This window comes from Silurus aristotelis (genome assembly GCF_946808225.1).
Source record: "Silurus aristotelis genome assembly, chromosome: 13".
NCBI lineage: Eukaryota > Metazoa > Chordata > Actinopteri > Siluriformes > Siluridae > Silurus > Silurus aristotelis.
The window spans coordinates 13413348-13425847 of NC_139586.1; the positions used below are offsets into that span (position 1 = coordinate 13413348).

The following is a 12500-nucleotide window of genomic DNA, read 5'->3' on the forward strand; positions in this document are numbered from 1 at the left end:
GCACCTACCTGTCTAAGCAAAGCCTAGACCATGCGTTAATACTGGGCAGACTACGAACATCCGTTTGCTTTTTTTCCTTTCCTTCTTCATCTTCTTTTATTTTTTTACTGTCTTCCTGTCGCAAGATCCGTCTTTTTTATGATCTCGAAGGCGGAGTTGGCAGTAGGAGCATGTTGTAGTTTAATGTTCTACAACGTTAACAATCTTCTAATCGTTGTGCCGTGCAGGTTGAATTTATGATTCGGTGTGTTTGGGTGCTTTTTTTTTCCATGTACAGTGTTTATATATGTAGGATTTCAGTCTGTGGGGAAAAAAATTAGATTCTCATTATGTTGTGAGAAAATGAAATTTCTCGGGTTTTTTTCATCTCACTGACACGCTTAATACACACTTCCTGCATGCTTCCTGCACTATTTAGAAGCATTATTATGTTTTTTAAATAACATTTTTAAATGTTGTTTTGATTACCTTGGAGCAATAGGTCTGACTGCAAGTACATGAACGCATATTAAAACGATGTCTGGAATCCTTGATTTTTTTTCATCTTTATATATGTACGTACAGTATAGACCAAATATAATAAAGGTGGCTTAAGGTATTTGTGTGTGTGTGCATGTGTGCGCAGCTTTACACAGAGAAAGAGATGTATATGTGTGTATATTTCTGCAGGCTGGGTCATGTGTGTGCAGGTGAATCGCACACATATACACAGAGTTATGGAGCAAAAAGAGGGTTTGTGTGTACGTGAAAATCAAGGATACAGAGATCTGGCAAAAACATCACAATATTTTCAGTAAGTGCATATGAAGCATGAAACGTGAACGTTTGTGCCACTTTATTTTTGTTTAACATTTACAAGAAAAGAACGATTTTTTTAAAAAATTTTTTTTATGAAAATCGCAGAACATACCATTTCCGGGCCAAATGTATGTATGGACACTTCTTAGAAATAAAACTAAATTCATAAATAAATAAAAACAGAATGGTACCAATCTGGAGCAAATATTACAATATAATTTATTTGTTTAAGACCGTAATTCTTAAATTAAATTGCTCTACATGTGTAATGCTACAATAATGACTGCTGTATTAGACTTAGTACAGTTTGACTCACTTATAGGCGTTATTATAATTATAATGATGATAATTATTATTATCATAAAGGGCAGCAGAAGTGTGTAGGAGCGTGAATTGTGATGATGGTAGATCAGTTCTGCGTTCCGTACCCGGTCATACGATCGGCTCAGAGCGAGGAGATGCGTGTGTCTTTTGCTTCGGTCGTGACGTCTGTGCAGGATCCCCTTCTGTCTGATTGAGGTCGTGCTACATGTCTGGCCTCTGCCGTACTCCCGGAGCCCTGTTTCCGGCCCTGGGTGCCTCTTATCATCACAAAAGGAGAGAATGAATAAAAATGGAGGACACACAGCAGACGCTGCATGGGGCCCTGTGGCCTGTGACTTTGACCTGAGTGTTGCCTCCTTTTTTCCCTCTCTGTCTCTCTCTCTGTCTCTCTCTCTCTCTTTCTCTCTCTCTCTCTCTCTCTGTTTCTGTCTCTCACACTCTCTTTATTTTTCGATCCCGATGTCGCCATTTTCAGCACGTGTTTTGAATTCGGCACACTGCGAGTCGTCCCTAACGCTTAATACAGACGTGGGCATTATGTAATGTGCTGGGGCTGTTCTGCATGTAGTGTGCATATGTATACATGCACACACACACACACACACACACACACACACACACACACACACACACACACACACACAAATGTATATATAAATATACATATGCATGAATGAAATTATTAATGTTAACTTTAAAGTTTTAAAACATTACAAATATTTGTACCAAAAAAAAAACGACGTGAGTGAATGTACATGTGTACACGTGTGTTATCTGCCAATACTGCTGCTATGATACTTCTGTGTGCATTTAAGTTAGTCGTGTTTTTATCATCCCGATTATTCATTCATATTATATATATATATATATATATATATATATATATATATATATATATATATATATATATATATATATATATATATATATATTTCCTTTTTTTCTCAGCATCAGATCATTTCTTCATTATGTTTTGATACTGACTTCTTTGTTTCGCTTGTATTTGTCTTTTGTAAGAGAAGTATTATTCACTAAGCAAACAGACTTAATTTTATTCGAAGCGTTGCGTGTTCGTCACAGGGAATTGTGCAAATATTGAAAGGTTTTTTTTTGTTGTTAGCATGAAGCTGACTTTATTTACCGTTTCCCCCATTTATTAGCTTTATCGGTTATTGTACATCATTTATCCCCCTCACAAGTTTATTGGGGCTGAGTGATTCAATGATAGTGAGATCAATTATTACACAATATGTTTAGATTTTATTTTGGAACTGGGAGAGATCAGATATCTGTATTTAGTCATTTAGTATTATTATGCAGCATACTGTAAAATATTTTGTGTGTACCTGGTATCAGTGAGAAACATTTACCGTTTATTTAAGAGTGGTGTGTGTGTCTATATATATATATATATATATATATATATATATATATATATATATATATATATATATATATATATATATTACATATATACCTTTATTATAAATTATATTAAGACTGAACCTGCATACATTTATGGACCTATCTAAAGGTGTAAATATCATTGCCTGACACACTGTGTGTGTATGTGTGTGTAGTTACTGAATGCAGGAATGCAGAGCAAGGACCCTGGCACTTCCTCTCTGTGTACAGCACAGCTTATCCTCCTTGGGATTAAAGGCGGAAGAAAAGAAAAAAGCAGGGTGGCAGGAACCCCCTCTCGCCCTTCCTCTCGCCCGCTTCCTCTCTTCTTTTCTGCATATTTTGAACAATTCATTTGCATATGTGTGTCAGCTCAGGTCTCGCATGGCGGACAGGGATGAGGAGGAGGAGGCGTTGGAGCTCACTCACACCTCTCATGCTCGGGGATCGATTACTCTGGTCTGAAATGTTATAGCAGATTTATGAAGTGCACTGCTCAGCCTGGTCCTGTGTGAATGGATGAAAGTGGTGTCTATTATTAGCTGCATCACTGTTGTGGCTCAGGATGTGTGTGTGTGTCTGTGTAAGTGTGTATATGTGTTGGAAGTGAAGGGGTTAAGAGGCAGAGGATAGCCCTCTTTGTCTCTGTGGTCCTCGATGCCATTGTTTCGCTGAGGCTCGGCGCACCTCACTTGACCACAGCAAAGCATTAGAAACGTCCTCTTAAGTGGCTTTGACAACACACACCAACACACACCCGAACAACACAGCTTCACCTTTTATCATTTCGGCTTTATCGCTCACTTAAACAACACGCGTTTTATTAAAGCCGTCTTCAATTCTCTCCATCCACCAGACTGAACTACGAAATCTGGCATCCGGTCCTCATAAACGCAAAATACAAAGCAGAGAGGATATTAATATAAACGTCACTTCTATTCATCCGCACGTTCATGTATGTTTTCAATATCCCAGTCTTTGTTCAACACAAATAAGACACGTATATAGTGTGTTAATGAACATCTTTCAAACATGGTGATGAAAAAAAAAAGAGCAATTAAATATGGAAGGGTGAACAAGGGGAAAAAAAGAATTTTATTTTCAGTTTGTTAACTAGGAATAATTGAAAATGTAATTGAGATCCCCCCCCCATGCACATTTACATAGATGATTAAATTTTTCTTTGTTTCTGCTGACATGTTTTGAATCCAAAGTCATGATTAATGATTAAAGGTAATTCTATAGAGTGTAGATACACGGCTTCCTGTGTGTGTGAGTTTGTGTGTGTATGTCTGTGGAGAGCATGTTTTGATATTTGTTGAGGACCAAACATCCCCACAAGGATTCGAATATCAGAGGTTTGGTTATATTTGTCTGCGTCATACAGAATACAAAAGAGGTGTGCATGTGTGTAGGTTTGAATGTCAAGGCCAAGCTCTTGGTATGAAAGTCTACGCGTGTTTGTGGCAAAGGTGACGATGTCCACAGTTAAGCCGTACAATTTACCATTTTATTTGATACAGGAGGCACCACAAACGTTTACACATGTAATTGTGGTTGTGTGAGTGAATGTAAGTTTAAAAAAAAAAAAACACTTGTTTTTTTTTTTTGTAGAAAAGCTGATTCACTGCAAGGGAAAGTACATGGCACGAGAAAGACATTTGCTTATGGACATGTTCAGTTTCTTGCCCTCAGCTTTATCTACGTGAACTACGTGACCTGTGATCTCAAGCAAACAGATGTTGTTCCTTTCAACATTAAAACAACAGATTTGAACGTTTTTGCATGGTACACATGGAGAATGAACAGAGAATTCTGTATAAACTAGTCATATGTTAACCGATATCTTTCGTTTGTTAGTCAAACAAGACATCGTGTGATAAGTTGCTTTTTCAGCGCTAGTCTATCTAGCTTTACAGCTGAAAAGCTTTTGGCTAAATGATTAACATAAATGCATACGGCCAGAAAAAAACACACCAGTGAGGTAAATGTTTTTCATACTTTATTAAACTCTGCTGTGCTATTATTCCAAGGTACCCTAGTCAGTGTGCTGACATGCTTTGCTATGGCCACACCTGAACCATGAGTCCTAACCTGCTAGGATTAGCATAGCTAGCAACAGAATGCTTAAGTCACTTCCTTGGTTTATTACATAATTGTAAATCATTTCCTTCATCAGTATGAAGCGACAGTGTCTGTTGTGGTGTTGGAATAACTCACACTTTGGGCCAAGTTGTCAATCGAACTGGCTCTTTCAGTACGGCATGCACACGGATGTAAATTTGAATCGCATGTATTAGGTAAATATAATGAGGATAACAGCAGTAGTGAGATTTAATGGCTCCAGGGCTCGTGTCTCTCCTGCCTCGGTGTAGGTGGCATTGTTCTTAATTGTAACGATGATTGTTTACCACACGGTGTTCTCTTCCTCCCAGACATTATAATTAAAAAGGGAGAAAAAAAATATCTTGTCTCTCCTATTGTCGCCTTCCTATCACAGACAGAGTTTAATGAGGCACAAGAGGGACAGAGCTGATTGGTTTGTGGACGCCGCAGGTCCTAGGAGAGGTCGGCTGATTGGCCGAGGTGTTTAATTGGCACTGTTGGACACCCCTCCCACCCCTCCTACCCCTCCTTTCCATCCTCTCAAGGGTGTAACCTGTTTTTACCAGGTGCACTACACTTGGCATTAAGTGTTATATAGGACCACAATTAAATCACTCGTTCCTCCATCTAGTTATTACACCTTTTTAGTGTGGGGCTCAAACACACACACACACACACACACACACACACACACACACACACACAAATGCACACACCTATACATTTATTTTACAAAGCTGAATTTTACAGAATTTTTTGAGCACAGAAATAAATAAATCATATATAATAATAATATAATAATTATACAAACATATGTATACAGTCAAGTTTGTTTTTATAAAACTATTTAAGGTACCTGCAATACTTACTTTAACATCAGTTTAGCCTCATGTATCATGCTGAAAACATTTCCGCTGGAGAATTGATGAAAATGATGTACTCATGCCAATCCAGTTCTTTTGTAAATCCTCTGTTCTTCTCCTGGGTTTGTAGGAATTGCAAATCGTATAATTATCATAGTAAATTGAATATTCGCTGTCAAGTTTAACAGTGTGTTATCAAACACACAATCTAATGCATATTCTGAGTCAATTCATATTAAAAATCATGTGACCCCATGAGTCAGACACGGGGTGATGGGCTCATGCCTCTGGGGATCGATCGAAGCCAGACAACACATCAGTGACCCCCCAAACTCGACTGGCTCTTCAGCTGTCTGGAGATTATTCTGTCATTAAGAACCGTGCACAAAATGCAACGGCGTGATTCAGATTCATAAATCTACAGCTGTGATTTGTAAAATGTAGGCTATGAAAGTGAATTACATATATATTTACAACTTTCACTGGTTATGCTTCCAAAGCACACAATTTCAACCAAAGGGTTTAAATTTGTTTTGCAAAACCATATAAAAATGATGTTGACTACCTCGTTGCAATTAAACAGGAAATATCACATTGTTAGCATCTTTTTATCAAAATGTGGACCTACTACTAAAAGTAGAAGCTATGCGACACTCAGCTTAGGTCAGCTGTAGTGAGAGAAGGGGGTGTGGTTTTGTTGTTTTGACAGCACACACCTTGATGAATGATTTTTTGGCTCTATTCTGCAGTTTGTTTTTAGATTCATGGTTGTGATGTTGAGTTTTTGTAGAAAACCTGTTTTTTTGTCTTAAAATACAGATTTTCTTGGAAACAGAAAGGTTTGTATGAAACCGTGTGTGTGTGTGTGTGTGTGTGTGTGTGTGTGTGTGTGTGTGTGTGTGTGCGCGTGTGTGTGTGTATGGGTGGGGGTAAAGGGGTCACAGAGAGGTGAAAGGCTGAACGCTCACATGCAACATTCATGGATTGGTTACTTTGTCAGGTGCCAGTCTTTTGTTTCTCTGCTTTCTTCTCCTTTTTCTTTCTAACCTTTTGTTGCAAGTGTGGAACAAGCAAGATAATATTCTCATACACACACTCTCGCTCTCTTGTTCTCTCTCTTTCCCCGTCTCTCTGTCTGCAGTCTAACCTAAGGCCTGTAATGAGCCAGACTTGTCGAACTGTAGCTCTTAACTGCCTGCGGTTGCTGGAAGTCGCCACAGATCTAAAGCTAATTTGTACAATGCTGCATCTGAGTCATTAAGTTGGCACGGGCATCTGAAGTCTTAAAAGCTTTCATGACAAGGTGTCAGATTTGTATTTATTTATTTATTTTTGGTCCGTAAACTTGGTGAAGTCAAAGCACGTCGTGATTTAAAAACGTGGAACACTGCAAAAGACGAGGAAGAAGAAGCAGATCGGGGTCCATTCAGAGTTTAGACATTGGCAAGACTGGAACTTGGCCAGCTGTTAGTAGGGTAAGCCAGTGTATGTGTGTGTGTGTGTGTGTGTGTGTGTGTGAATCAATGTGTGTGTATATGAGTCAGTGTGTGTGCGTCAGATACACATACACACTGTTTACAGTGAAAAGGACAGGGAGGGGGGCACAGACCCCTGGCTTCCTTCCGTTGGTCCGTTTTTTTTTTCTCTTTTTTTCTTTTTTTTTTTTTATGAATCGGCTCTGTCATAACAACTGCCAGTGCTGTGGAGGAAACAGACTGCAAGACGGACATGCAAAGGAAAAGCGGCGATACACACTGTACAGGACGAGAACAATAGCTACTATCCCAAGGCTAGATGACTAGATGTGCTCAAGTTGCACGGCATGATGAGTGAGGAGTGTTTGTTGCTACAATTGGACAGCGTTAGGCGCTGCTTATTATCATTCCTGAGTGAAGGTTCTCACTGCGCAAAGCCCCACTATCACCTCCGCTTTACATAAAGCATTTCTCACACCCTGACTTCCTGAGGACTCTCTGTGTGTATACCAGTGTTAGGGAGGTCTGAAAATCTCGCACTTTCTATACACACACACACACACACACACACACACACACGCACACGCACACACATATATACATACACACACACACACACACACACACACACACACACACACACACACACACACACACACACACACTCTCTCACTTTCTCTCTCTCTCGTGACATGAGCTGAGCAACAGGAAACCTGGCCTGGTGTCTTTCGCAATCTCCCCTGAAACAGGAACTGAGAGCTGGGGCACTGCCTGTGCTAGAGGCTGGGTGGCAGCCTGTTGGGCACCGGAGGGGTTGGGAGGAGGAAGAGGGGTATCAGAGTTACAGATGTAGGGGTCCGTGTTAGGATAAGGCCCCCAGGAGATCCCTCCTACCGTCTGTTTCGGGTGTTTAGCACTTGCCACCAAGTGTATTTATATGCAAATGCTAAACAACCAGCAGCAGCGCTAATTGCTCTTGCACCCGTGCCAAGCCTGGAGAGAACCATGCAGATTCCTACACACACACAAACACACACAGAGAAGGCGGGCTTGGCTTGTTTACCCATTGTCTTCCCTTATTACCCCCTCATTGACACTCCCCCTCTGTTTGGAGGTGACAGAGAGGAGGTGTTGTTTGTAGGATGCTCTCCGCCCAGCATCAAGCCTCCTCTAATAGGCTTGATTAAAGAGCGCAAGTCCCGGGGCCCTCTCCAGAATCATGGCGTATAGCTCTCCACTATTACTCCTGGATAAAGCACGACTTGCGACTCGTAGCTGGTTGCCCTCCTCCGAAGAACGAGCCACTAATTACTCAGTGATCAAAATGCATTTAGGTCAGAATTTCTAATGATATGCAAATGCATGAGGAAGAAAGGCAAATATTAACTCACAGATGATAAGGAAATCAGCAGAGACCTCATTCCCAATTCATAAAACTTGTTGCAAGGTTTTTTTTGTTGTTGTTGCTGAAATATAGCTATTTCTTATTTAAGGTGCCATTATCTATAAACGTGCCTGTATGTGCTGTAAAGTTTATATTAGCTAAGCTAGCCAGAGAAGTTTCCAGTTGCTATTTTGAGTAGCTTACTGTTATGTGAATAAGAGAAACACTTATTTTTGCCTCTTATTTTTGAGTGAAGAAGGTTACAGTTAGAAAAAAAAGTGAAGGCATTTGTAAGGGAAACGTAGTTAGAGTGTATTATGTATGATTTCTCAAACAATAAAAAAGGATTATCTGAAGTAAAATGGCCGAATGAAATAGCAACAAAGCAAAAAAAAAAGTTATTTTTTTCAATTTATATAGGGTAAACTGCTAATAGCTAAGTCAGTCGGCTAGCTAAGCTATTAAAGCATAATCTATTGTTGTCAGCATGAAATGTTAATTGAAATGTGTGGTTTTTAGACGTGAACTTCTACATAAGGCAGTGGGCTGATCTGAATCCCTGTCACTGACATTCCTGCTTGATTGAGAAGTGTCTGAGACAGAAATGACAGCAGTGCTGGAAGTAATTAGCATTGATAGAATTATGACAACGCTGAGCGCGAGATAAAGTAGCACCTCCATTTTGAGTGGGCCAGGGACGAGATATGGGAGAAATGTCTTGTGACGGTGGCGGACACTAACCAGATCCCCTCTCGGTCTGGAGTTTAGGTTTGACCTCTATTAAGATAAAGCAGCTGGCTAAGCTTGCTAAAGTTTACAAGTTCTCTTGTATAGCACTGCCTCTTTCGTTAGCAAGGATAAGCAACTATTTTGTGTGTGTGTGTGTGTGTGTGTGTGTGTGTGTGTGTGTGTGTGTGTGTGTGTTGATTCTGTGTGTGTTGCCATGATTGAATGCTCGTGACTGTGTAATGCTGCGTTCTCTTTCCACCATCCATCAGCGTACACAGACATTTCAGGACACTTCATCCACATTCCTCTCTAATGATCTGGACAAAGATGGCTAGAGAGAAAGAGAGAGAGAGAGAGAGAGAGAGAGAGAGAGAGAGAGAGAGAGAGAGAGAGAGAGAGAGAAGAGAGAGAAGAAAGACAGGAAAGCGCTTCAGTGTCATCACCAGATTTTATACTTTCACCACCATGTTGCTCAAGTTCATCTGTCAACGCGCTTGTGGTGGGAAAAAATGATCAGTTCTTGGATGTATTATGATTTCCTTTGGAAAAATTCTCAATCAGTGTACAAAATTTTATAAAAACGGACTTACATAGTATTGACTTGACTTGACATACAGGCTGAATTTATGAAGCAAGTGATTTATTGGAAGATTTAATGTAATTAAGGCATGATTTGGCTCAGATTTTATTCTCTTTTCAGCTTTTTTATGCTGCTTATAATAATTCAAAATCAGTTTAAATAATTATGAAAAAACAGGGTATTTCTGCATGTGCTTTCAGAATGAACGTCACTGTTTGGATATATCTGTTCTGTATAATATTTTAATTCTTTAATTCTTAATTCCAAAAGAGGTTGTGTCCTTCATTAATATTTAGATGGACTTATTTACATTCAAATGTAAATAAGGAACTTGTCAGTCCAATGATTATTATTTTTAAAGCAAAAATGGTGCATAAACCAATACATAGCTTTATTTGCTTTAATGCCAAAAATGCAGAACTGGTCGAGAATCAGTTGTGATACATGATGAATTAAAGAACCAAATGATTTTTCCCCTTTTCTACACGCAGAACACATTTGAAACATGCATCAACAGCCTGTTATGCACATCTAGAGTTTATTGAGGGTGTGAGGTTTTGACTTGGCTGAAACAGATGGATCAAAACGGCTGTGTGTGTGTGTGTATGTGTGTGTGTGTGTGTGTGTGTGTGTGTAGGCAGGCCAGGGCACCTCGTAGAACACAGCTGCTCAGCACTGTCTCTCCAGCAGGCCTGGCTGACAAGCACGGAGAAATACGAGGCCCCCCTAGACCTCTGTCCTGGGAAAGGGGACGAACCAGAAACACAAACACACTTACACACACACACACACACACACACACACACACACACATGCACACGCACACGCAGATGACCATGGATACAATAGGCATATGGTATGCATGATTTTTCATTCTTTCTTTTATTTAATCTGGTAGCTTCCATTTTCCTGTCACTCTGACTCTTTTTTTTTTTTTTAAACGTTTTTTTTTCTTTTTTCTTTTTACATGTCTGTCTTTGAGCTGCTTTTTCCTTTACCCCCCCTTTTTGCCTTGTCACTGTGAATTCTCTCTCTCTCTCTCTCTCTCTCTCTCTCTCTCTCTCTCTCTCTCTCTCTCTCTCTCTTTTCTCTCTCTCTCTCTCTCTCTCTCTCTCTCTCTCTCTCTCTCTCCCTCTCTCTCTCTCTCTCTCGCTTTCCTGTGTGCAAACTCTGGTGGAGTTGAGAAAGGCATTGAGGGCGCTTAATCCCAACTCCCTCCATCAGGAATGCAAATGCGTGTGATTGTGTGACCCGCTGCGGCCTGGCAACATCTGCAAGCGGAGCCCCCCTTCCTTAAAAACACACCATACACTCATACACACATACACACATACACACACACACACACACACACACACACACACACACACACACACACGCATGCTCGCCTCCTGGCTTTTCAGTGCTCCCTCACTCTTGCTGGCTGCTGCGATTTTATTGTTTTACGTCATGACAGGGCAAACCCAGGCCTTTTTTTCCCAGGCCAGGCCACCAATCCATCCATGTCTGTCCATCTGGACCTAACAGACATAACACCCCATCTTCTGCTGTGTATGCGTGTGAGAAAGCGTCTGGATGACAGACATGGTCGTTGTTGGTTCTCATTTGGATAATTCCCATTTGAAATTGAATGATTTATCCTCCATGTCCAGCTGTGGGACATGGACGAGGACCCGATCTCGAGACTGGCGCCCGACGACTTAGAGGTACACGAGAACAGAGATGGTGTTAGCCAATAAAAAAAATGGTGATTAGATTTGCACCCGCCCCTCCCACGCCAAGGTACAGCGGTTGAAAGAAGCGATTGTCTTCGTTTTCCGAATGATGAATTAATGGTAAAGCTCGGCTGACAAAGTGAATCTGCGTCAAAGCCACACAGGCGCTGATTGAATTACGGATTCAGCTCCGGCCACATTCCTACGTTCGCCTTCGAAAAACACTGCGCACTGAGCACACACTCTTCTTATCATTCTTGCATTGTACTGAGTGGCCAGTAGGGCGAATATACAGCTGGATGAGCTGAGGGCCATGTTGTTTGTCTGGAAATTGAAAGAGACAGATAGATATGACTTCTCCACACTGGACTGTCCCTCCAGCTTTAATTGATGTGACGCAGGAATATTTTGGGCCAAATTATAAGAGATAGTTGTAACGAGGAACAGGAATAAACACGTAAATGTTACTGAAGAAATTTTGATCCTTGAAAATGTACTCATAAGAGTAAAAAAACTAGGTAAAAACAGCAGAAAGAAACGTCACCAAGTTACTGTTACTATCCAGAAGATGATTATTGTCCTATGACATCATATCTTAAAGTTATTTATTTCTCTTTTACCACAGCAATCGACCAATGATTGGAGTTTTTACAGGACTTAAAAGACGTGTGTGTGTGTGTGTGTGTGTGTGTGTGTGTGTGTGTGCACATAATTTTTCCTGGCCTCACCACAAGTCTGTTTTTTAAACTCATGCATGTACCATGGGACGAGACATATGTTCATAAATATGAAACCACTTATGTACAAGGGACAGAAGGGGAGTGTGTGTGCCCATGTATACTTCCCCCCTGCAGTCACACACTCTCTTCCTTGCAGCGTTTATGTCTGAACACCGGCACTGGTCATTGTTCAAAAAAACGCGATTAATCATTACATTTGTGCAAAGCAGGGGCTCTGTTGCCATGGCGACTCAAATGACCCGCACTGCTTTGCATATCAACAGACAAAAAAGTTTATAATCGCAGCAGAAGGAGGCGGAGCTTTCAAACTGAAATCAGCCACCCTGCCCCTTTCTCTCTCTCTCTCTCTCTCTCTCTCTCTCTCTCTCTCTCTCTCTCTCTC

At 40.6% G+C, this 12500-nt stretch overlaps 1 protein-coding gene across 5 annotated transcripts in view; it reads left to right on the forward strand.

Moving 5' to 3' along the window:
- The window catches only part of zfhx3b (zinc finger homeobox 3b), a 153191-nt gene that overhangs the window by 6573 nt on the left and 134118 nt on the right, over positions 1–12500 (forward strand). The window contains exon 1 of one of the 5 annotated variants that reach the window (XM_083558345.1): positions 6658–6970. The exons of the other annotated variants lie outside the window; for them this stretch is intronic. The gene's annotated coding sequence lies outside the window, so the exon portion shown is untranslated. Of the gene's footprint in view, positions 1–6657; positions 6971–12500 lie in introns of those variants that run through there. 5 annotated transcript variants of the gene reach the window in all.